This window comes from Taeniopygia guttata, chromosome 5 (assembly GCF_048771995.1).
Source record: "Taeniopygia guttata chromosome 5, bTaeGut7.mat, whole genome shotgun sequence".
NCBI lineage: Eukaryota > Metazoa > Chordata > Aves > Passeriformes > Estrildidae > Taeniopygia > Taeniopygia guttata.
Genome location: NC_133030.1, coordinates 57,435,144 through 57,456,319, shown reverse-complemented (window position 1 = coordinate 57,456,319; position 21,176 = coordinate 57,435,144).

Below are 21,176 nucleotides of genomic sequence, written 5' to 3'. Positions count from 1 at the left end.
CCTAGAGACTAAAGGGGGAGACTAATATGACAGGCTGGTGTTAGAGTTCATAGTTTCCAGGTCACCTGTCCTCCTGGGACTAGTGTGGGATAAGGTATCCTGCGAAGCAGTGACAGACCCATCCTGTTGCTATTTTGCTCTCTGGTTTCCAGCATATCCAGTTTGGGCTTGTCACACTGGTCCCTACCCTTCCTGTTTACCAGGTGTGATCCAAACTCAGCCATCCTTGAGCAGAGTCCCTGACCTTCCTGTTTGGGTGAAGCAAATCAGTCAATAAGTTTCATTGACTTTTCTGTGCAAAGTCACACAAAAGGCTGATTTTCATTTCTCTTGGACAATAGTTCATGGCCACGTGTCTAGCCTTATTCTTAGTGCTTTTCTTACTGTGTAGAGAGCTCTGCATCTTCACCTGGAGTAGAACCAGCCCAAAGCATTGTAGCTTTCCAGGAAATTAAGACTCAAATCCAAATTTTTGCAGTCTTTTTTCCAGCTTTTCCCCCCCTTTCCTCTGCTGCTTAATTGGAATCTTCTGTCAGCGTGCATTCTTAATAGACTTTTGTGAACACAGGTCCTGAACCCTACATGGTAATGTAAAACCATTGCTCTGTGCTTTCTATAACAGATGGGAAATGTAATCTTCTGGGTTCTGTGACAGTGTCTGCTCATTATTATATGAACAATGAGAGAAGAAACATAAAAGGTGCAATGTACATTTATTTCCTGACACCTTGTTTAAAAGGCAACGGGCCCAATTCTTACTCCTTGTAAGAACTTCAGGGAGTACTTTGCTGTAATAGACCTCCACCTTGAAAGGAGGATTGCTTAATATGACTGAGATGTTTTTTTTAGTACTCTAAATTTCTCTCATCTTCCACCTTTTAATATACCTTATTATTCAGGCAGCTTTGAGTACTATTGTGCATTTATTAAAAGTGGGTGGCAAGGCAATTTGTACAATTAAATGAATCTTGGGACATTTGTCTCAGAACTTCTTAGCCTGAAGTTTTTTGCTTCTGTCTCAGATCTGTAGATGGGCTGCAGGGCCTTTTCCAGCTGCATCTCTGTGTGTGAGATTTATTAATTTAATTTTAGTTTTTAGAAGACATTTCTTCCTGAAAATCTACCATTCTCTCACCTTTGAGGCTGTAACAGGAAAAGACTTATACAGGACATTTTTACTGGGGGGAACATCTTCAGACTCCATCTTTTGACTGAGAATCTGGAATCTGTCGGGGTGCAAACAATCTTCTAATGAAAGTGGATGGTGTATTGTTTCTTTGATACTGTTTGTGTGCACGTATTACAGAATCACAGAATTGTCAAGGCTGGAAGAGACCTTCAACATCATCTAGTCCAACCACATCAGGTCTGTGATGTTAAAAGCACTGGGGATTCAGACCAGACTTACTAAATATCAAGCAAAGGAGCCTTAACTATAGCTAGACCAACCAAACAACTAAAACACTGGTGGCACCTTTTCTTTTGCATTCTGCAGGTATTGAAGTAGCTTGAATGACAGCCTCCAGAGAGCAGAAAGAACCCAAGTAATGCATTTTCCTGTTGGACAATGCCTTCCCTCTTCTCCTTTCCTGTGTCCTTTTCTGCCTCTGACCTGTCTGCTGGCAGCAGGCCAGCTATAAAGCCCCTGGTATCTGATCTTCTGCTATCCTCTTACCTTTCCTGCCCCAGCCTGCAGATCCCTGTGCTATCTGACCCTGTTTGCAGTCTCAGTGTGATGGACTCCATTTCCCCTATCAGCCCTGCCAGTCTAGCTGGTTTCAGCGTTTCAGCAATCTTCTATGTGGGTTGGTGCATTACCTGTAAGGAGTGGAGTTTCATGCTGGAATTATCATGCCCTACTTATTTTTAATCCCTCTCCACCATCAGCACCTTTCCCAAAAAGTGGAGTCGAGTTTTGCAAGCATTGCTTTGATCTGGCTTGTACCTTAGGTAACATCTGTATCAGCATTTGCATATTGATTCCTGGTGGAAGGGTTCACAAGCTACATTGCTTTTAAAAAGCAAGAACTGTTTTCCAATAATAATTCCTTGGTCTACTAATAAACACACAGGCACACAAACAGGCACACCTGGGTTTTGAAGGTGTTTACAGCAGTTCCCTCCAATCCTGCCAATTCTCTTTGTTTTAAGGGAAAATGAATGACACTGGATTCTGATCAGGAGGAGGTAATTCATCCCAGTTTTATTTGAAGATCTTTCTAAAACAAACATAGCTAATTTGAAAGGCTAAGCACTTCAGCTATCAAAAGTGTTTAGCTCATCACATTTCATAAGTCCTAGCTAAATCCCTCATAATAAAGGTGCTGTGTAGGTATTACCCTTTCCCCTTGCCATTTCACTCAGGATGAAGCCAAAACCATTGTTTCTTGGAGTCCTGTTTCCAGAGGGAGGTAACATCTATTGTGAAAACTGCTCTTTTAGGGTGGTGCTGGCTGGAGACAGATGTATATTACAGTGCCACCACAGCTGTGCTGTGACATGTGACATCCTGTACTGGTAATTAAGGAGTAGCATGTTGGGTCACCTTGGTGCAGTAAATCCACTTAGCAAGTTTTCCCTGAGAGGGTTTGGTACTACCCTAACCAGCCCCTCCGTGCAGAAGTTAGTAGATCATTTTTAAAGCCTTCCCTTCCCCCATTTTCCTCATGTTGCTGTGTATTTATTTCTAGTTACTAGTGTAGGAGTGTTGGGGAGGAAGAACACTATAAAACCCTGGCTGTTTGTATTTCAAAGATCTAATTACTGCATCTTGACATGGGAATGTATACAGGCACGTGAATGTATATTAGAATTGGGCAAATACAGCACAAATATATCCATGTATGCTCTTTCAGATGAGCTAAACCAACTGAAATGTCAGTGATGGATTTTCTAGTGGCTGCAGTTGCAGCCTTGCTTATTGGTTTGTTTGTGAACAGATGAGAAAGTGAGATTTTATTCCTCCGTAATTTCTGCAGAAAGCAGAAATATATAGTAAATAATTATCCATGAGAGTGTTTGTACAACAAATGATGCTCTGTCCTTTTTGAAATTTACTTGTAACATGGGGAACTCGCAAGGAAAATGTAAGAGCACAGATCTACCCATGGGCAGTGACAAAGTTGGGATCATGCAGTGCCCCTCACCTTTGACAGTGTGTTATTTCTACTGGTCTAGCAAAGAATCAATAGCCTTTTCTATTCAAGAGTCTGAAATATTTCCTAAGATTTTTAAAGGCTTTGTCTGTTCACATCTGGTGTGGGTGGTGGGTGTAGCAAATGTCTGTCTCTTCTGTTGTCATGGTGTGAAGCTGAGGAGCACCTTGATGCAGGATATTCTGGTTGTTGGGGGTTCATATGAGATTATGGGGAGTTAATGGACAAGTTAATGGAGGAGAATGGATGCAGATTTAGTAAACACCAGCAAAGCACCTCAAGCCCCTCTCCTGCTGGAAGTCCGATCCTCAGGCTGCTGGTGACCAGGGGAGTGTTCTTGAAGTGTTTCAATGCCCTGGTTTAGAACCCTCCCCTACATATCTGCTGTAGTCCATTAATGGAGAGAGGGTACCTCTCTTCCCTGTACAACCTTCCCATGCTTGGATCCTGTGAGGGAACTGTGAGGTCTGTTCGTGAAGCTGGGATGTGTGAATTGTCGTGTCCAGCCAGCACATACAGGTCAAGGAAATATTTTAAATCTTATGTAAGTCCTTCTGGGGACAGGTTTAAGTTCTCCCTTGGATCAAGGCAGATATGAACAGGCTATTTGTGAGCTAGTTACAAAATGCAGCTTGCATTCCTAAACTGATCCATTGCACGTTTAGGAAAAATAGAATAAAAGTGATGAAAACCACTGCCTTGGCTGGTAATTTGTGATCAGACAAAAAGTTAGGATCCTGGAATGATGATTTCTTCATCCAGCTGCAGAGCATATGCAGACACACATAAAAAATGTCACTGAATATTTTATTCCTATTAAGTTATCAACAAACTCCATGTGTTGCACAGATAACAGGAGAGACCAATGTGCTGAACAGAGGTGCCTTGTCGTCACTCTCTAGGTTTGATTCTACCCCATTCAAATCAGTAAGAATTTTGCTACTGACTTTGGCAAAACCAGGATTTTCATCCTGAATTATCAAACTGCAGGAATTTAAGCACATTAATTATTTTCACATGGTCCAGATTGGAACCAGAATGTTTCTTTCAGTCATGTAAAGAGGTGATACATTCCTACTGGCTCATCAGCTTAAATTTCCTCTCACGTTTTCTAACAGCTAGGAAAGGGGAAAAAAAAGAACAATGAAGCAAAAGTAGTATGTTGAATTAATAATACAATTTATACACTTAAAGGAATTTAAAAAATATATTTCCATAGAAATTGCTTCAGAAATACATCAGAGGCACAAATTAGGCCCTCTGAGGTATGAGTAAATGTGAGGATGTAACACACGGTAATCGAATCATTTCATAGACACAGAGGTGATCAAAGCATTAATAAAAACTGCAGGTCACCTTGAATCAAGGATTCAGTTTTGAGTGTCAAACATTTCTTTCGAACGTTTATTTTTGGCTTGTGGGACTTGCAATGACTTGGGAAAATTTTGTCCCTGTGCATGAGTCACCAGCAGTTCAGAGGAATACAAGGCTGAGGATGTGACTGCACATCCCCCTTGGCAGAGCTGACCTGGCCCTACACAAGGCTGTGAGCAGCCCCAGTCAGAAGGATAACAAAGCACAGCAAAGGGATGGGTCAGGCTGATCCTGCAGGATTCTCAACCCAGTTCTTTTCCTTCATCAGACATAAACTGTGCCAAATATAGACAGCTAAACCCCCAGGGTTTCCAGGTGGCAGAAAACTGTGGTGGGTTTTTTTTTTCCCCTCTCAGTTTAAAACAAGCCTTCCTCTTTACTTCACATGAACCAGAAAACCCAAGGAAAGACTGTTTTTGACACATCAACACACAGCGTTTCCGAAATGAAATCTGCTCCCCAGATGCTGCAGCTTCTCCGAGAAATCGATGATCTTGTCGGTTTTGCTGCTGGTAGCAGCTGCTGTGTGTCTCAGGAATTGTGGCTGGAGTGGTGCCAGTGCCAGGCAGGCTGTCACAGCCCCAGCTCCCCATCACAGCCCGACACTCGTGCTGCTGCTCTGCTGTCCCAGGGCCACACTTTGGGGCAGCCTGCAGAAGGTAGCCCAGGGCTGGGCCAGCAGCCTGAGAGGCTCTTTGGAACCTCAGACTCCAAAGGTCCCAAGTCCCATCCCATGGGCAGGAATTGCAGACCAAAGCTCTTCTGCCCTGGAGGGATGTGCTGGATGCCAAACCCCAGATCCAGAGGCTCGGGAAATCCCATCCTCAGAGCTGACATCACCCATCTCATGGGTCCTTCCCAGACCTGGAACTACACACTGGCTGCAGTTCCCCAAATTCAGGTGTATTTCCTCAGTTCTTGGACCACAGGGTTTCCATTGCATCAGGTTCCTTGGTTTCTGCAGAGGATACTTTTGGCGAAGCGTGAAGAGTTTCTCAGATGTAGTTACAGCCTCTTGGCTGTGGTGGGGTTGCTGATTTATGTGGGGAAGAATGAGACAAACCAGGACATGAAAATGCTTCAGTAGACCTAGTTAGGAGATGTCTTGTTTTCATGTTGTAAGAGCTGAGGAAAGTAGTAAATATAATTTTTATAGACCGAATTTAGTGAAGAACTTTTCCTGGGAAGTTGCAAGGATTATTTTTTTGTTTGAAGCTTTGGGTTTTTTGATGAGAGCTCCTTGAAAATATTGACTCAAAATCTGTTCTGGGAAAACTGATTTAGAATCAGAAGACTTTCTGAAGCAATCTAGTTTCCTTGAAGAGGTTTTAAGCGTAGTAGAAAATCCAATTTTCTGTTGAGAAGAACATATTGTCAATTGTTCTGGATTTTGGTGCAGCTCTTCAGTCCCCCTGGGGTGGAATAGTATAAAATAATCTTAATAGTTATCTGAAAAATGAATTGAGTCTTTCCCAAGGACCAGGAGGTCATCTGGCCAAGAAATGAAGGAGAGAAGGCAGGAGTAGGAGACTGCTGAATCCTGCTTGGAAAGATGGTGTCTCAGTGGCTGCAGCTCCTGTTACACTCTGTGTGGTAAAACTCCAGGCTGATGAATTGCAACTTAAATATGCCCCCAGTGGACCATTATTAAGTGTGGAAACATTATTTATATTTTCCAAATAATTTCAAACAAAACAACCTCTGGCTAATGAAAAAGAAAAATTCGTCACCAAATCCCCTCAGTCCTATTAAGTGTTCCTGCTGGAGGAATACCATGAGCTGCACAAGAACATGGTCCTTGTGAGAAGCAGAATAAAGTGCCTTCATGCTGCTGGTGACCTCAGCTGGAATTCCTGGTTGCTGGAGAAATATTGGTCTGTGCCTACAGGGGAGGCTGTTATGTGCCCAGCCTGCTCTCCTGACACAGGACTAATGGCTGTTTGTAAACACTTCCAGCCTGAGTGGCACACAGGATGCAGAACCATGTCAGATATTAATTACCCTGTGAATAAATACAGAGGTAGGAAATCTGCTTTTATCACTAGCTAGGTAGTGGATATTTACTCTGCTTTCCTCAGTACTGCTTCTCATCTCGGCATCATTGCATCAATAAGTGCATTCAATAAGTGCATTTGCAGCCTCCTCGCAGGCTGAGCTCTCTTCTAAGATTCAATCACTGATGTAGCTTATAAACAAAGCAATTAAAGTATATATTATCAATAAAAGAACATTCAGAGCATTCCTTCATTTCCAAAGTCCTTCCAGAATTCATCTTTGCCCTCACATGGATTATGTGTGTGGATGAAATGAAATATGCTGCTGTACTGCTGTGCATATAGAATACATATTCACTCCTACTTTATGCCATAGATTTTTATAGTTGTTAAATTTCCTTTTCATTATATTTGATTTGCTAAAATGAAGGCTTGTTTTATCAAAACTAATTACATGGTATGTATTTAATGTTCCATCCCTAAGGTTTTTGTAGTAATAAAATTGATTGTTACTGATTAAAATGGTTCTATTACATCAGCTTAATGTCACTTGAGGTGAATGTGGTATTAGAAAAAAGGCCATTAAAAATGTTGAATAGGGAACACAGAGGCAAGGATGAAAGAAAAAGATTTTTTGAATGGGTACTCTTTAAAAAAAAGATCAAGAATTTTAAAATATTTGGCATGGCAAGGAGAGATATTTGAGATATGTACAAGATCTTAGTGTTGTTATTGGTTTCATGCAATTCATTAGATTACCACTCTCCAGCTCCTAGGTAAATGTTCAATATATAACCTTAAAAACAGAGTTTATATTAATTTATTGTGTAATTACAGGCCTGCCAAATAGAGATAAAGCTGTCAATAGGGCAAAGCCATTATTTGGAAAATATCTATAATGATGAGGATACCTTATTTCTCTGTCAAAGTAAACTTAAAAGGTCATTAAATTGTATTACATGGAGAGGGAGGTTAAGGGCACAGCCACAAGCTGTACCAGAGTTTTTGGGACTGTCTGGTGATGGCAGCAGGAGTTGTCCTTGGCTCCCTGGGATTGGCCCTGGGGCAGCAGAAGTGCAGGGAAAGCATCACGTTTGAACTTGGAGTGAGATCACTGAGAAAAGAGGAAGATAAAAAAAGAAATTAAGAAAGGAGGAGTCAAAAGAGGGGAGATGCAAGACTGAGAAAGAGAGGACACCTTAAAGAGCAAGTAATTTTTAAGGGGAAAAACTCTGGGGCTTCCTCCACTCCTTTTCAGGTTAGAAAACATGCAGAGTAGAATAATTTTCTTTGCTTAATTGCTATTACAGTGTAGCTCTTTCAGAGCTCTGCATGGCTGCACTTCCAGTGACTCATGGAATCACAGAATAATAGAATGGTGGGACCATTCTATGACATTCTTTGACATAATTAGTCATGTAGATCCAGGCTTCCCCCACCATGGTCAGGGACATCATCATCACTCCCTAGATCAGGGCACCATTTAGCCATTTAACTTGAATCAAACATGATTTGTCAAAAGATCTAATGTTTTTTCTTGAATCCCAGCTTCCTGGGGTCGTGTGACCAGCCAAGAGTCTGATTTCTTTCTCTGTCTCAAAACCTGGAAATAGAATATGTATTTAGCTACTCAAAAGGCAAGTTAGAGGAACTAGAATTGTAAGGACAAGTAAGAGGAACTAGAATTACAAAATCTGCATGATTTTTAAGCTACTCCTGTAGGTCAGTATCTCACTTCAGAGCAGCTGCCCAGAACATTTCCTATCTTCTCCTATGATTTTTAACAAACTGGGAGCTCTCTATCATCAGTGCCTCCTCTCTCCCTGGTCTCTGACAATTTTATTCGTAATTCCATATTCTTCTTTTTTTTTTTTTTTTTTTTTTTTTTTTTTTTTTTTTTCCAGATGCAGCTGCTGAATGGCAGTTCCTGATGTCATTTGCAGCTGACTGTCTTGCAAGGTCAAAATGTTCCACTTCCATTGGAGTCACAATAAAGACCTTCAGAAGAGCTAAATTCAGTTGTATGGTTAAAATTAAAATTACTTTAGTTTAAGGCTTAGAAATACAGCAGAGTAGGAATGAGTTACGCAAACCATGACTGGAAAGTGGCAAGATGCAAAACCAGAGGAAAAATCTGTGAGCTCTGTGGGAGGAGGAGGGAAGGAGGAAAAGCCCTGAAAACAGGAATCTTACAGGGGAAATAAAAAATCAGTAACAATGTGATTATAACAACCAAAGTGGGCAGCGTGTCTGATATTTCAGTGACATTTTCTCAGGAAAGTAAATTCATCCTGCCATAAACTACCCAGAAAACACTCTAGACAAAAGTTATTCTTGACACAAAAAGGCAGTTTCTTGGGCTTAAGCTCTCTGTAGGAGATGATGACTAATAACTGGGGAGTGAGTCTTAAACCCCAATATTGTGAGACGACAACTGCTGTACAAATACATAAGGAAGGAATAAACTTCATCTATGACAACTTTTCATATAGAGCTATGCTTTAAAAAGTTCTAAGTAGTGTGTGCACTTTTATTTCCTTCTACAGTCAGTTTTAATCCATCCTTCACATTCCATTAAATTGAAAATATGTTTAATTACCAGAAAAGAGAGCTGTGTATCCAGGGAGAGTATGATTCTTGTTATTTTCCAGGAAAGAGTGGCTGGGTATTAGGCCCTTGAGGGTAGGAAGATAGAAGAGGAAATAAGGAAACGGGAGAATTTGAGGCATCATAGCTTGTAAAATGTGTGTGCAAGGAGAAATTATTGCACCTTTCCTGTAGCCAAGTCACAGCCTGTCCCAGTAAAGGAAGTATTTTTATACTAGAGCCTACATGTGACTTTGTTCCATACTTAGACAGTCAAGAATATAAAAAAGCTATGAAAAGGTGACAGATTATGAATTTTGCCATTCTCTGTTAAATCAAATCTTCTTCTGAGAGGCATTTACCTGGGTCACAGAGAAACTTTGCTCTTCAAAGTAGTCCTTAGAGGACCAATAGCTAGTAGGAAATCATCCCTGTTTGTGCATGGATTAAGGATAAGATTTTGGTACCTTTATGTGTGTATTTTTCACTGATACACAAATCAGAATGGCACATTTTTAATTTAAACATCCTGTTTATTTACTGAAAATGAATTTTTGAGGAAACTAGACATGTTCGAGCTGGGTTTAGTCTCATATTTTCAGATAAAAAATTAGCCGTAAGAGAGCTCTTTTAAAGTTAAAATGCTTCATTTTTGAGCTAAACCTTAGAACATTGTGACAAAATGTAGAAGAATGTAAATTTAAAACAACATTGGAGAGAAATCCTTTGTTTCAGGCTGAAAAACATATTTAAAATAGCCAATTTCACGGAGACATTCAAACTTCCATTTTAGATCACTCTGAAACCACTGCAATTTCACTGGGAAACGTGAAGTCCGTGATTTACGTAATTCCACCCAAAACAGTTTTGGTACTGGGCAGCAGGACCTGATGCTGAACAGATGTGCAAATCTCAAGGAGTTCATATTTTAAGAGATTCCTGGACTGAGCAAAGTTCCTCACTTTGTCTGATTCGTGTTGTCAGTTGATAAAAAGACTTCAGGGGAGAAATGGCTCTTACAGGTATTTTGAGAATATTCATGCCATCTTAAGGCTTTCTAATAAAGGTACCTAATTTATGAGTTTAGGCATGTTATATGTTCCACGGGGAGAGGTAAACTCCTGGTTTAGCTCTTAAATCGTCTCTGAAGTCTCCACTGACTGTAAAACAGCCCAATCACACCACTGAGATTGGGTCCCCAGAAGTAGGAATTATGGATGCCTTCCCTGGACTCTACAGAAGGCCATATTTGTGTGTTTCAGATAATATTTTCAATGTTTAATGAGCAGTGGCTCATCTAGAATCTGGGAGGAACCAGCATGTTGTTTTTTTAGCAACATCTGGCAGTGCAGCCTGTGGGAGGACCACGGTATCTTGTTGCATGTTTCACAGTTTACTGGATTTAAGTATCTTGTAGAATTCAAGCCTGGGATACATGTGTGATATCCAGCAAGATTATAGTTATTCCTGTGTTTACTGATTTAGGGAAAACAGGCAGGAAGATGGAGCTGGGAAGTGGGAAGGCTGGCTGCTAGCAGTAATTGCCAGCTGTGCATGCACAGGAAAGGGCAAGAACCTTGTGCCTTTATGAAAACCTGCTTTTAGAGCTGTTAAATAAAGGGGAGAGGCAGGAAGGGGAAGGAGTGGCTCCAGCAATTCTTAGCTAGATCTTTATAGCAAAGAAAGGGTAATTGTAACCACAGATTGAACTGCAACAAAACAGAGCTAATTATAGTTGGCTGCCAGTCTGTGTCTTGCATTTGTGATATATCCATTACAGGAGGTAGCTGGAGATGCAAGAGCAGAGTATGACTCCTTTTCTTCTCTTTATATGGCATTTCCACTAATGAAGATGCTACAGAAGAGTCTGCCTAAAAGTGAAATGCTGGCTCCTCAGCTGATGTAAACCACTGTAATCCCACTGAAGTCAACACTGGAGATTTAACATCACGCTAATTGAAGTCAATGGAGCCAGGCTGATATACACCAGCTGAGGTAAATTCCCCAGTGCATTCTTTCTAGCTCTGAGGAGTGTTTGGAGCTTGCTCTCTGGTCTGAGGCACAGAGAGACCCCAGCTGTGCAGTTCAAACCAGGCTCCGTATTTAGAGCTGACCTTTCCTAAATTTCAGTTATAGTGTTGAGACTGGTGATTTCAATCCAGGTTCATCCCTTCACTTAATTTGCAGGGTTTCTTTCATCTTTCTGGCCCTTGTGGTTGCATTCCCTTGTGTTTGAAGATTTTTGCTTTTTGGCCTGTGTTATCTAATTAGGCCTGATATATTTAGCTGTCACAGAGTACAACAATCTGTAGCTGGGCTTCTGTTATTATTGATGGTAATATTGTATGGAAGGATCCCCAGATGGTGTTAAACATAGTCTTATGAGCTCCTTTTCTGGTGTGTAAGCAAATGCTCAGTTTATGGAAGACCTGCTGTCTGATTTGGTCTCTCTCTTCATTATGCAGTGATCTTTGAGCAAAAGATGTAACAAATTGTGGATGGTCTTTTCTCACTTTCTGTAGCTGATGATAATTCATAGGGCAAGTATTTTTGGAGGAAGCAGAACTGGAAGGTTGAATTTCTGAAGGAGAAACTTTGCTTCATGATGGTCGTGCTTCCTTCCAAGAGGAATGTCTGATATGGCCAGATAACTCAAGCTATTTAACCTTCTGACTTTCCTACCAAGGCGATGCCAATGCCAGAGACCCTTCCTCTCCTCTGTATTGGGGAAAATGCTGAAGCAAAAGCCAGATTGCACACATTTTCTTCAATGGATCCTTTAGAGTGTGTGCAGTGGTACAGATGAATTGGTTTAAAATGACAGCAAAGACAGCTTCTAGTGCTGAAGAGGTGTAATCTGAGCATCAAAGGGTCTCATTGCTAATGTGTGAATGATGTCAGGGATGGCAGGGCTTCTCTGTCACTGCTCTTTGTGCTTCCTGGCTTGTAGGTTGGTCCTATTTGTTATTCTTGTGGGCTCTAGCAAGATAGGTAAGATGTATAGCCAGGAAGAATTACTAGCTTAATGGAGAAGAGACTCATTTAGAGTAAAGAGAGGAACTGGACTTGTAGTCTCGGGCTGTAGAGAACCTCAAACCTAGAAGTCTTGTTCTGAAGTGAATATTTTAATGAGTAGTTTAAAAACATATGATTTGTAATGTATCCACCTTTGTCTCTCTTCAAAAGAGACAACATGAAGACAGAGACTCCAATGAACCTTTGGCTAAGATAAGGAGATGACAAGTGACTTCTGGGCTGGGTGGGAAGCACACCCAAGTCACAGTTTTGGACATAGGCAGAAATTGGCCATCTGATGGAGACATTTGAAGTCTCTGTTATATTTGGTTTTTCAGAGAATCATAGAAGGGTTTGGGTGGAAAGGGACGTTAAAGATTATCTAGTTTATAACCCCCCCATCCCCTTTCACTAGAAAAAAAGATTTCTAATATTTTGTCATGGAAGCAGTCAAACTTTGCACCTTCTGTGCAGAGGTAACTGCAATAAGAACGGTTTTGAGGGTTGTATTAAATGTGCTCACAAAAATACAGACATGAACTCAAACACAGGATAGATTTGGGTTTCTTCTTTTTTGTGCAGTAAGTGAGATTGTTGCTGTAGATTTTGGAGTCACATGCAAGAAGTGTTCTGTGTCACCACTGACTGTATTTTTGCACTTTCTTTCAGGACATAAATGCTAAGGACATCGCTGCGACTGATGCACAGAGCCCCTGCTGTGACGTGCCTTGCGCTGCTAATGAGACCCTGTGTGATCTCTTATCGCTGCAGGGGCTGCCAGATGCCACTAGGAAGAGTCCCAGAGAACTGGTGATGAACATAAGGCTTGTGAGAAGCAGTTTGCTAAGAAAAGGGGCTCCACAAGAAACTTTGGGTTTAGCAGTCACTGCCTTCCAGATGGACAATACCTCTGTGAGCAGCTGCAGATGAAATCTTCAGGCTGGAGATGAGGGGAAGGGAGGAAAAAATTCTTCAAGCTGCTGAGACAATGAGAAGCCAGTCATTAAAGTCATAAAATGGTTGAAAGAATGGTGAGAGTGCTCCTGCCTAAAGTCATGACAAATGTTTTCTTCCTTGCTCCTTGGGAGAATTCCTGCTCTGCTGCATCCTGATATTTTTTCTCTCCTCAGGGGATGGTAGTCATCCTGCAATTACATTCTGGTCTTTGTGCTACCAGAGGGACTGATTTTATCTGCTGAAATCCTTGGGAAAGGTCTTACAGCCTCTCATCAGCACAGGATCAACTCCTGAAAATGGTATTCTGAAGTAGAAGTCTTGTTGATGTCTTCGTAACTAGCTAGGAATGGAGTTTTGCTAGGCTGAGCACAAGTTATTTGAAAGTCAAAGGATTTACCTGAGATTCCTGATATTGGAAATGGGAATGTAGATGGGTTTTAAATATTTCATTTTATGTGGGAGAATTTTACCAGCAGCAAAGGCTGTCTCTGTTGTCCCGAGAGAGTCAGCCATGGGTGACTAGAAGAGGATTGCATTGCATGAAACCCTCTGTGAGTGAGGGAAAACTATTTTGCCAGGGAGACTTGTAGTTAGTTTTGCCTTTGGCAGGGTAAAATGAGGAGCAGTAAGCTGCTCTGTGGACTGCAGGCCCTTCTGAGCCCTTTGTCACAGCACTGTGCAGCTCAGGGATGCCATGTGTCGTTGTGCCTGGCTGTGTCAACCAGCCTGACTAACAGTTCATTGATGCAAATAGGTGTTGATAAATAGTATGCAACTGATCAGCAGTTATATCTGATGCCTATTCTAGTTTACTGAACTCTGGAGCCTTCTCTGTTTACTGTTGGATTACGACTTTATGAAGCCCACTGCACGATGCTGCAGGCCAGCACTGTGTGTCTAGATGGGCAAATTTCCAGATATCTCAGGACCTTTGAGGTGAGTTGGTACCAGATGAAGGAGATCCTGGGTCTCTGCTCCTGGGCTGGCAGATAACACCTCCCAAAAAGAGAGTCTGCCAATGTTAGTACACTGCTATCTTGACTTTATGAAGCTCCTCATTCGGACTGTACAGCCCTTAAGGGTGCAAGGAGAAAGACAGTCAGTTCTGAGGACTGTACAGCCCTTAAGGGTGCAAGGAGAAAGACAGTCAGTTCTGAGGTTTACCCAGAAAGACTAGGAGATAGAGTTGGAAAGAGAATTTGCCTCACTGGCACATCTGGTGCCTGACAAAACCCTGACTAGCTGATTTAGCACTTTGCAATATGAAAGTTTCCACTTTGTTGGCCTATTTGGAGAAGCTCTGGGAAGAGGGACAGGATTCGGTCTCTTCCTTTGTAGCTATGTATATTGTGGGCAAAGAGAAGTGCCTGCAAAGTCTGTTCTGTTCTCTATGGGTTTGTCCTCCCGCTGTGTTGTGACAGCCTGGCTTGGAGACAGATTTTGGCTTTATTACGTGGAGTCTAAAATTTTCTTTAACAGGCTGGAATATAGTTCTGCATTTAAGCAATTCAAAGCTTCCAGCTGGAAGAAATATGTCCAAGGTTGTGTTTTGCTGCAGACCTTTCTGCTTCTGTCCCTGCCTTTACAGTCACAAATGCACATGGGTTTGCAAGTTATGTCTATGGTCTAACTCAGAGAGCTGTCTGAAATGGCTGGCCTTGTTCCCTTCAGCAGAAACATTAAATAAAATATATTAATGTCTGCTGCCCTATTGTAAAATTTTCACATCAGCTGTGATTTTACTCTGATTCACTCTGTACTAAGAACCATAGCTAGTTACAGAACACCTGAATGAGTGGATGTCAAGTGCCCATTAGTCACCAAACCTGAACACTTCTCTCCGTTTCTTCTTTAGCTGATTTTAAAATAAAAGAAAATCTGTCTGATTTCTGGAGCAGCAGTTAGCAAAAATGAATGTTGAAAATATCAATCTCCAGCACAGAGCATGCCTTCATGCTCTTATCCTTCCTCATGTGGCAAGACATGCATTTCCTGGAATTGCTGAGCCACTCAGATGAGCAGACAGGCAGTATTTAACCCAACGTGGGCCTTGCTTCCAGAACAGATTTATTTTGTGGATGGTGCTCTACTCACTCACATCACTAGAGAAACCTTTAGCATTTTGACTGTTCAGGTCTGTTATATCTTCTTGCTGAGGCTCTGGAAGTGCTTGGGCAGCACAAGGGCTGTCTGTGGCCCAGCAGCACTGGGCTGAGGATAACGTGTCCTTTTTGGCAGAGACAAAAGGTCTCAAGGTTCATGTGGGCTCTGTTGGAGGGGCTCCCCTCATGCAGGTGAGCTGTCATCCCCTGAAAACATGCCTAAGGAGGGATGATGGAAACATCTCCTTGTCCATCTTGGCTGGTCCAGAGAGCTGCCACGTGTCCCTAGGGACGGGGCCACCCCAAAATCCCTACTTCTGCTTCCCACGCACGCTGGGTACGACACATCACAGACGAGTGAAAATCGCTCTGAGTTCCCTCTTGTGCATTCAGTCCCATGCTCAGGCACAGCTCAAATCTGTGCCAAGAGGCAGTTCAGGTTAGGAAAGGGATATGCCATTTTTCTCTACCTCTGCTTCTTGTCACATTTTGTTAAACGCGGTCATGTAGCATGTAATGAAGACATCTGTTCGTTTTGTAGGAAACTGTGAAAAAGTGCGTGCGTTTGCCTTGTGCCATCTGTTGCCATTCTGATAAACAGTTGAAAACTCTGGCAAACATAAACAAAAACAGTGTGCTCTGGTGCTATAACTGCACCATTTTCTTTCTTGGTGTTCTGTGTTTCAACCTTCCCTTGTGATGCATTAAATATTTGGGCCTCTGGTCTGCTGCAAGGAGATCTGATGTTCAGCAAAGACTGCAGTTCTGCTTCTGTCTGTGTCCCTGCCCTGAACCTGAGACAGTGAGGAGAAGCAGGAGTGCCTGAGCTGCTGGAATGATGTGAAATGCTGTCTGTGCCACCTGGACGGCTCAACTTTCTCCCCTCCAGATTTTGTGCCTCTGAGTGGAAACTTGGCTGAATCAAGGAAATTATTCAGGAATATGCTACTGATCAGGAGGGATTTAGATGTATTATACAGGATTATTATTTTTCCAGAAGTCTGTCTTGTGAGCAAAGGTTCTGTGTTACAGAATGTGTTGAAAATAAGTAGCTTATACTGGATTTTGGTGATGATGAACTATTACTGTATGGAAAGACAAAATAAAAGGGCACTTTTTGTGAGGCTCATGCTGTCAGAGAAACACAAATAACATAAAGCTGGAGAGTATGGTGGCCAGCTAAAAGCAGACAGTGGAGAAAGAGCACACGCAAACTTTTCATTGTGGCTTTCAATGCAAGACCATATAGAAGATCTCAAATATTACTAGATAAACAATTTTTTTTCAAAAAAACGACCTGAAGTACTTGCACAGGAGTCTTTAGCATGTGCTACTTTGCATTTACCAGATGCAATCTACAGGAACAGTTTCCCTGAAGAGGAAAAAAGACCTCTTTTAACTCCTTCTGCTACATACTTACTAAATAGAGTGTTTTCTAGTGACAGTGCATTTTTGCTGGCATATATAGACCGTGCCAGTTAACAGCTAAATTACCTTTTGTAGATTTCTGCCTGAGTTGCATATGAAGTGAGCTACATTGCAGGTTAAAAATAAAATGCACTGTTCTAACAATTATTAAAATTCATGTCTTATAAAGTACTTTAAGCAAAGAAGTTGAATGCAGAATGTCTATGCCTATATTGCAGTCTTGGGACTGCTCTGACATGGAAAACAATATGAATACACAGTGGTAAAAATATAAAGAAGCTAGGAAAAGATCACAGGAGAAATACCAGGTTTTCTTTTGAGACAAGCCACGGAAATGTGAAATTAAGAAGGGCTGTAATGCATACTGACAGGGAGCAGAGGCACAGCTCACATTGCAGCTACAGCTGGTTATTTTTAGGCTGGTTTCCTTAGGAAGGCAGGCTCATGAGCACAGGGGGATGTTTGTGTGTGTACAGGCATGCACCTGCCTGTCATGACTTTTAAACCTGCTGGTCTCTTGTAGCTGAGTTTGACAGAGATGGTAATTTGCATCCTGCTGGTTTCCTGAGAGTGGATGGGGAGGGAAAGTCGACTCCATCTCTTGTGAGGCAGGAAGGAATTCATGTGGGTAAAGACTGGAATAACACCCCAGATACAGGAAACCCTTGAGAGGGAAGGTCTAGCACCTTGTTAGGCACAGGAGAATCTGGCTGCAGGGCACCAAATCATAGGAAAACAGGTTTCAAGAGTTCCACTGCTTATGGAACAACTTTTGAGGAGGTGGGACTTCTGGCAAAAGCTTCTTTTTGGCAACTTCAGCAGACTCTCCTCCTCTGTGGACCAGACAGGGCAGAGAGCATGAAGCACAGACACAGCAGGGGGTTACAGCAACTCTTGGGAATAGAGCTGCCAGGGGCTGCAATTTCTATTTCCGAGAAGATGCTGTAACCTTTTAAATTTAACTTTACAGTGTAAGTATATGAAAAAATGCTGAACTTTCATTCTAACATTTTGACAGTCAAAATGCTATTGAAATAATTTTCTTCAGAAATTTTTTCAGTGGAATCATATGTTCTTCCAAAAGATTAACTTTGTGAAACAATATACTTTTTTGTTAAAAAAAAAAGAATCTTGTCAGAAAGAGTTTATTGCTTGAAGTCTAACCAATTTCAGTATCAAATGATAAATCAATCTGTACAATTACAGCTCTAATGGGGATTAGGTCACAGTAAAGCTTATGAGTACTCAAGACTTAATTAGCTCACTGAAATCAGTCTGACTCTACATTGACTTGGTAAGTCTTGAATCAGACTCAGAAAGCTTGATGAGCAGAAGGACTCAGTGCTGTGGTGCCTAAATTTCAATGATGTTTCCCCAGCAGGGGCTCATTGTCATCACTCTGTCCTGGAGTCTGAGGAGGGTCAGCTGCAGTTCTCTCAAAGTAGTGATCAGATGTGTTATTCACTTCTGTTTTCCCTTTCTCCCATCCCTCATTTTTTAACAATCTTAGGACCTTGGTCTGAGATATTATTCACATCTTCTCTCTACCTCGGGGATGGAGAACCCTCATTTCTCACTTGAACCCCACTGGATTTGGAGATTCTTCTAAGACAGGAGGTACTGGGCTTCTTTGCTTAGAGCTCTTTGTTTTGCATGGGGGATAATTACATTTTTACATCTTGCTACAGACAGTAACTCTTGAGACTTGTGGTCAGGGTGCTTCTAGGACTGAGCATCTTTTAGACTCCTTGACAGACTGGTTTGCAATACCTCTATGTGAGGCAAGAGCTCCTGGCTTTGGCTGAATTCCACCCTTGTCCCCTCTCTCCTGTCATGATCCTACTTGAGGGACCAAGCAAGGGCATGTGAGGTTTCTGTTCTTCCAGCTGGGTCCAAGAGATGTTATTCCTTCTTGTTGTTTGACCTTGTCCATGGACAGATGGCCCAGCTGCATGTCTGCACATTTAGATGAAGGAGATGTGAGTTGCAAGCTGTGTTGCTGTATTTTTGTAACTGAGCTCTGATAAGAGATTCTTTGATATGAGACAGAAGAAGTTTAGCCTCTGGGATAGAAGAATTCAAATCCTGTCTTCCTGCATTCCAGCCAAACATATTTATCACTAGGCTAGAAGTCAAAACTGGAGAGTTTGCACCTTCATGTTTTGGTCAGGGCCCATGCAGGTCTGTTCTTTGCTTTATTTCTCAAATGCCTTCTTAATTGAAGAATTATTTAGTACTATTAAAAACCCTATCAATAAATCCACAAGTTGTTTTTTTACACCGTTGCCTAACTGGGTTTTTATTTGCCCCCTTTTTGTTGTGTCCCTGTCCCCATGTGTGGGACTACCTGTTTTTGTTCAGTGACTTTTCAAGTCCTCTTCTGATGTGCTGTGTGCTGCTATCAATCTCTGTCTGTCTGTCTAAGAAACACAGCTGGAGGGGAACTGGGCTCTGCAGGTGTGAGTTAGGCTGGGAAACATCTGGTTTGGGAATCACAGTGGGGCAAATGAGATGGTGTCTCCATCTGCTCCACTACATAAAGACTTGGACAGCTCCAGTAGTGGCCCAAACTGCTAACTTCATATCCCTCAGGTTAAGCTAACTTTATCATCACCATATATATAGGAACTGTGGGTCTTGAGGTTAAGTTGCAGCACTCCGGGAGTGTTTAACCTAAACTATTTTTATAAAAATAAAAATGACAGCTAGAGGCTTTAAACAAGAGCAAGCTCCTAATCATGTTGGCACTGAGAGATAATCACTGCCTTGAAGTGATGGCTGTCTTGCTAGAAGCAAATGAGAAAAGAATGGGTACAGTGAGTGAGGTGAAGTAATTGGTGTATCACATTTATCAGCAGAGATGGGATTCTTGAAGCCGCTGCCTTGTGCTCTTGCCTGTACCTCTTAAGAGCCATTTCACTTCTGGATCAATGTCTAGATGTGCTGGTAACTGCAGTTTGTCTCTGGGATCAAATGAGGTTCTCAGATGAGTTTACCCCATTTATAACTTGCTGTTAATCACACAGCGTCTCTGCAGGAGTGGTCAGTATGTGAGGGGCCGTGTAAACAGGATAATTTTTCTCCTCATCTCTATATTATGTCTTACGTTGTTGGTGAGGAGATATTTGTCTTCTAGTCTCTGTCTTATATATGAGGACAAGTCTGTAGAAATAACCATCTGTCCCCTTAATAAAGACCTTGAGGCACAGATTGCTTACAAAAAGATGTGCTGCAAGTAAGACAAGGTTTTCATCTGAGCTAGTGGGATCACTTATGATCTCCCAATCCAGTCACTATTCAGACAAAGAGTTTACAGGTGATTATAGCTGACTTTGAACTCAGAACTTTTGGACTTATAAATTATCTTAATTTTTTCTATCTTTCACTTATGTTTGTATTTCCTTATTTTGCCCACAATTAGTGAAGCCTAAGTGTGTTTTGATCCTTGAGTGTGTTTTGATCCTTGATGAAGTATATTTACTTATTGTAAAAAAATACTTTTACATTCTGTGGAAATATATTTAACTTCACATAAGGAAAAAAAGTAAGCTGCTTGCTTATCTCCTGATTCTGGCTAAGGTGGTCACAGCTCAGGTTAGGAAAACAAAATGCATGTTGGCTGTATTAATGGCTTTGTTGGAATGGAAGGGGACATGTAGGACATAATATCTGCTATTTGTGGAAGTGAAACCTTTTGAGATGGTGGTAGTAGAGGGCAGGAGCTCACAACACTTTGAGACCAGCAGCTCAGGCAGTTTTCTGCCCACCTCACAGCCCGTTTATTGAGTCTGTACTTCATTAATTTGTCCAGGAAGATGTTACGGCAGACAAGTTAAGGCAAAAGCCTTAGTGAAGTCAAAATAAACAACATCCATTGCTCGTCCCTCATCCATCAAGCCTATCATTTCATTGCAGAAGGCTGTCAGGTTGGTCAGGCATGATTTATCCTTCTAAAATCCATTCCAAATCACCGTCTTGTCCTTCATATACTTGGAAATGGTTTCCAGGAGGATTTGCTCCAGGGATCAGGGAAGACTGATGGGCCTGTTGCTTCCTGGAACCTCTTCCTTGCCCTCCTAGAAGGTAGGAGCAACATTTGCTTCCACCCAGTCTACAGGAGTTTCCCATCTTCCCGTGATTATTGAGAGTGTCCTCGTAGTGACATTGGCCCACAGCATTCATGGATGCATCCATTAAATCCCAAGGACTTTGTTGTCCAGTTTTTTTGAATATTCCCATAACTGATCATTCTCTACAGTGGGTAAGTCTTGCTCCAGACTTTCCCACTGGCCTCAGGGGTTTCCTCAAGACCATGCTTTGCAGTAAGACCCTAGTGAAGAAGGCATCAATTGTCCCAGGCTGGGATTCCATGTCCCCACTGCTGTGATCCTGTGCTCCCACCTACATGAGCTGTGTCTTTGTTGCTGACAGGAAATAGAGTGGAGCTTAGTTCTGTACCTTAAAAGAAGGTGTTAAACTGCAGGAAAATAGGCCATGCTCTTTTGATCTATTTTTTTTTTTTTTTTTTTTGGTAAATGTGAAATCTTTTGTGTTGTGTTGCTGAC